Here is a 6,000-nt window from a genome sequence, read left to right on the forward strand (position 1 = left end):
GCCAGGACATCCAAAGAAATGTTGAAGGATAGTAGTTCTATCAGTCATCCTTGTCTTCCTGATTCTATTGAAAATGAGTCTAAATTTTTGCTATGAAAGATGCTATTTGATTCTTACAAAACAAGTTAAACAGATTTCCTTCTACTTGTAGGTATTTCTTTTTCTCCTCAATATCACAAATTGCATGATAAATGTATAAACCCATCTCTGATTTTAACCAGAATTTGATTATTGCATAGTATCCTTCTAGTATAATAGTGGATTATGTTAGCTCTTGTATGTAGGATTTTTGCTTCTATGTTTGTCAGGGGTGTTGTCCTAAATTATTTTCCTGTGTATGGATATAATTTGGAATAATGCTATGCTTTTCTTCCTGATCTGGGTGGCACTTTTCTTTTATGTTAGTTTATAAACAGTTTATCTAGGAGTCAGATTACTTATTAAGATATTTTCAGATTCATCCTTTAAAAGTTATCAGTCAGGTATCTACTCGGAGGTATATCACTGATTATTTATCTACAGAATACAGAATATATTTGTCTATAGAACATAGTTATTTTATTCAATTTTTCAACATTACCTTGAGCCTTTTTATCATGTGTCTTTGCAGGAAATCATACATTTAAACAAGTTTTTTATGTTTATTATTAAAAATTATATATTCTGCTTTATTCTCTAATAATTCACTTTGAGACTATAATTGCTTTAAATGTAATTATGTTTTTAAAATTAATTTATTTGCTATGTGTTTTGAGATGCTGTTTTCTCTGACTTATAAATCTTATTTATCTTACTTTCTACGTTTGATGGAATTTTTCACATTTCTGGCCTGCTAATAGTACTGTGTTATAGATTTATTCTTTTAAAAGCTAAATATTTTTTTATAGTGTAATGACATATTGAGTTTGAGCAATGTGTAGGCTCAGTCCACTATCATTAGCATTTTGCTTTATTATTTATTTTTTTGATTAATACCTACCCACCATCTTTTCTTTCCTCTGTTAAATTCTCTTTTTCAAATTACTTGATTTGATGCCCTTATAGTTCATTTTTACCTGCCCTGACAGATAAATTCTGTAACTGTTTTCACGTTTTATTACATTACATTTGGTGAATTGAATGTCATTATAATATGGCAAAATATAGAGTGCTGCTATTATTTTCCACTTTTATTCAAATACCCAACATTCACTGACATCTTTGATAAGATCACTTGGGCCTTTGCTATTGATAATTCAACAAATCACTGAATTGATAAAATACTCATATAATTAAAATAGATAATGTAAGAAAATACCTTCAGGAAATTCTTGCAATCAATGTAAAGACCTTTAAAAATTATATTCTAGTAATTTAAAACAAATTAATGACATAGTTCTAAAAAAAATACTTACCCTTAGCTGTCATAATCGCAGCTAGTCCCAGAAAAATAAGATAAAGGAAGGCAAGCATTATTGCAACAAGGCGCCATGGAGACTCTGTCCAAAGAGAGAAAAGTGAGCTCGTATGATGATCAATGGAAACAAGGGGAGGGGTGGTGGGGGAATGGGATAGGCTGGTGATGGGTGGTAGGGAGGGCACGTATTGCATGGTGCACTGGGTGTTATACGCAACTAATGAATCATCGAGCTTTACATCAAAAACCAGGGATGTACTGTATGGTGACTAACATAATATAATAAAAAATATTATTATTTAAAAAAAAAGATTCTGTAGTTGGGATTAGAAAGAATTTTGGACGAGAATATTCAACTCACTTCAACTGGACTGAAATCTAAGGTTATGAGAGCACTGAATTGTGGAAAAATATACCCCAGCCTGAAAGGGGAACTCCCAAACTTATTTTGCAGATTTGGATACAGCCAGAGAATATATGAATATTTTTATGTAGGAATGGATTATGGACCAGTGAGTTGCCCTACTAAAGAAGTCTTTTGAAGTCTACAAATGAGTACTTCAGAAATCCTACTAGGGATTTTTAAAAAATGACTTCTTTCTTTTTATAGTAGAGCTAGGTTAAGAATAAAATTCCTGCATTAGCTGTTGGCCCAGACCGACATTCTGTGACAGTTTTGATAAGATACCTCACAAGCTTCATTTTTTAAAAATAGAAATGCTATAAAAGGGACACTTTGCAAGGTTAAAATATCAGACTGAGAAGGTATATATGAAACATTTTTTAAATTATTATTCTATGGCTATGGTACATTATTCTAAGCCATGTGGCCATCAGTGGTTCATTGCCGTTGGCTGTTAATACAGCCCTTCATGTCACTATAACCATTTAAATGGTGTTGATATGAGAGATGAACTCCAATTCAGAGTTTCGCCCAGGAGTATTTGTTTTTATGATTGGTTCATTAAAATATTCAAGTAAAAAAGGGAAATCTAGGGGCGCCTGGGTGGCACAGAGGTTAAGCGTCTGCCTTCGGCTCAGGGTGTGATCCTGGCATTGTGGGATCGAGCCCCACATCAGGCTCCTCCACTGTGAGCCTGCTTCTTCCTCTCCACTCCCCCTGCTTGTGTTCCCTCTCTCGCTGGCTGTCTCTATCTCTGTCAAATAAATAAATAAAATCTTTTTTAAAAAAAAGGGAAATCTAGAATTTTAAATGTTTTTTTTACCGTTCGTCTTCAAACTCCTAGTTGTTTTTCTCTTTTCAATATTTGAAGAGCTATGAACTTTGATTGCTGAGTAAGTTACACTTTCGTCACAAAAGTCTAGAAAATATGTAAGAAAAATGCAAAACAACTATTTATATGTAATTAATATATGTACATGTATATACATATCTGATACATAAACATACAATTGAAAAGCATGCTAAAAATTATAAACAAAAATTACCTCATTTTATGCTTATGAGAAGGTATTAAAATTTGCTCAATCACATAGCTGCTTTGTGAAATATGACAATTCTTTTTCTTTTTTAATTCTTAGTTTCTTTATAAAGTAAAGATAATACTAATTCATAGATATATTGTGGAGATTAATTAAATGTATGTAAAGTCGATAGCATAGTGTTTGAAACAATCATGTACAAAAGTATATGAGGAAAAATCATGTAATAAGTCATTATTTTAGAAGTAGTAATAGTGGCAGTGAATAGTATTGTAAGAAAATAATGGGCAGTAGCACTAAGAGTAACGCTGGTTGCAGAAGCAAGAGTAGAAATATAAAACTTAATTTAAGGCACTGAGCACTGCCTATTTTCCCCGTTCCTACAGTTGAATTTAATCTTAATTAAAAGAGCATGAAAAAAAATCGTCTGATTCTCGTTAGGTAGATAAATTCTCTTAGCAATATATTGCATGTACTCCTTCAGTACAAGTGAAGTAGAACTCAGCCACCAAGTCAGTAACATTTTTCTAAATAATATTAACTCTAACCGCATTGTAAATATTTACTTATCAAATGATGATTGTCTGAAATTTAAATCCTCCTCAACTGGAAAATCTTAAATTGATTCATACAGAGAAAAGATTTTCAACTCCTCTAAAAGTATCTGGCTATGAACTTTGTTGTTTATAATATTATTTTCTCACTAAATAAAGGGACTACTTAATGGCAATATCTGATTTTACCTGTATTTATTTCATGAAATTCCACCGAAGAAGGAGGAAGATCAAGACAGGGACTGGACAGTGCCGATGTGTCTTGTTCCATAGTTTAGATCAGATTGCACGGGTCAGATGATGAGCAGAGGGTTTGAATGAGACAGAATCCAGAAAACAGATCTCAATATTGCATCATCAGACAGGATGTTTATGATAACTTTAATATGTAAACTACTTTCTCCACTTAAAATAAAAGACAATGTAATCCAGTCCCTATAGATTAAATTTGCTATTCTTCTATGCATAATGAAGCACATCTTTATTTCCAAAGATAATGTTTAAAATTATCTTAACCATACTTATTTCTTCTCTGCCATATTTTTTAAAAAGAATGAATAAACAATAAAGACTAAAACATTTATATAAATAAGTGATATATTGTATTTGAATGGGATTGTAATGGATACTGATTTTTGGAAATATCTTTTTTATAGTTATAAGTATCCATGCTCATCATAAATAATTGAAAAGATATTAGAATGTATCCTATAGAAAATGAAAATGATACAACCTTGTCTCCTCAATGTAACTAGTAACATAATTTTTCATAACTTTATAATTTTTCAAGTGACCAATGAATGTTTTGTTTAAAAAAGTAAAAGGAATAATTTATCAATAAATTAAATAATTAAATGAATTATAATGTCTTCCTACAGTAAAGCTTATACAGTCATTAAATATAAATAAGAGAGTTCTTCAAATGCTGATATGGATAATATTCCAAAATATATTAAGTGGTGAAAAGTCACAAAGTATTTCATAATATGATTTTATATTATATTTTGTAGAAAAATAAATGTTTTTACACATGTGTTTCTAATACAATAATACGTGCCTAACCTAGTAACTTAAGATTGTAATATAATAATATTTAAGTGACTAAGTTGGTAGATTCTCAGTTTATATATGTGGTTTTCCATTTTTGTGTGACTGTTGAATATCATTTATTTTTATCATTGGAAAGAATAAGGTGTTTTATTTTCAGCTAAAGTATGCTCTGATATATTCACACCACAGTGACCACAGGGGCCCCGGCCCTCATCTTTGATCAATAGATTTAAACTTCATAGCAAAAGTATATAATTTGGGAGACCATAGACTGTTCTAGGGTCTTATATAGTTTTGGAAGAGTGTAAAGATAATGAGTAATTTCAGACACTGATAATAGAGTACACATTCATTAAATTCTAGAGTAAATGCTGATACGGTAGAAAATATAACCTCAAAAATTAGGGAAAAAACATAGATAGAGAAAAATAAATAAATACAGAAGCTAGAAAAGAGCGGGGAAAGCCCAAGAATAAATAGGACAAAGAGAAAGCACAAAATTATGATATTGATGAAAAAGAAAATACATCTGGGACACCTGGGTGGCTTAGTCAGTTAAGTGTCTGCCTTCGGCTCAGGTCATGATCCCAGGGTCCTGGAATTGAGTCCCACTTCAGGTTTCTTGCTTGGCAGGGAGCCTGTTTCTCCCTCTGCCTGCCACTCCCCCTGCTTGTGCTCACACTCTCTCTCTCTGACAAATAAATAATATCTTTAAAAAAAAAGAGAGAAAAATATATCCTTAATAATGTGAACTCTCTAAATGTTCCAGTAAAGAGATAAAAATTAGCACATTTAAAAAAATAAATGTTATATGCCATTTACAAAAGCCACATTTAATAGATAAGTATGAAATGTTTGAAAATAAGAGATGAAAATATATCATGCACACAAATTAAAGCAATCATAGCTTCTAATATCTGACAAAATACACTGTGCAAAATGTAGTATTTAAGGTAGGTTTCTTAATAAAAGTTTCAATTTGATAGTAATATATCACAACTTAATGTAATCTTTTTTAAAAGATTTATTTATTCATTTTAGACAGAGGGCATGAGCAGGGAGAGGGGCAAAGGGAGAGGGAGAAAGAGAATCTTCTGAGCACAGAGCCCAACACAGGGCTGGATCTCACCACCCTGAGATCACAACCCCAGCTGAAACCAAGAGTCAGACTCTCAGCCGACTGAGCCACCCAGGCGCCCCTAATATAATCTTTTACTATAACTTCAAAATATAATAAAGATAAATGATATGTGTACCCGGAAAGAGAAATAAACATATCATTTGAGGAAATTTTAGCATACTTCTGACAAACATCAAGCGACCAAAGAGATCCGAGTTGGACAATCTTAAGAAGATTTAAACAATACTATTTCCTTATTGAATGAAAATGCCAATTTCTCTCAGGTTTTGTTTTTTTTTTTTTGAAAAATACATATTTTTTCCCTCATACTTGGGAAACCTGCCTGGGTATTGAGTTTTAGCTTGATTCATTTTCTGTCAACATAGCACATGCATCATTCCCTTTCCTCTTATTTCCATTTTTGCTGTTGAAAATTC

The 6,000-nt window shown here is 31.7% G+C and overlaps 1 long non-coding RNA gene across 1 annotated transcript in view; it reads left to right on the forward strand.

Moving 5' to 3' along the window:
* LOC121105398 overlaps positions 1–6,000 on the forward strand; it is a 47,044-nt gene that overhangs the window by 22,035 nt on the left and 19,009 nt on the right. The gene's annotated exons all lie outside the window — the stretch shown is intronic.

Source organism: Ursus maritimus, unplaced genomic scaffold (genome assembly GCF_017311325.1).
Source record: "Ursus maritimus isolate PB19 unplaced genomic scaffold, ASM1731132v1 scaffold_26, whole genome shotgun sequence".
In the NCBI taxonomy this organism is placed as follows: domain Eukaryota; kingdom Metazoa; phylum Chordata; class Mammalia; order Carnivora; family Ursidae; genus Ursus; species Ursus maritimus.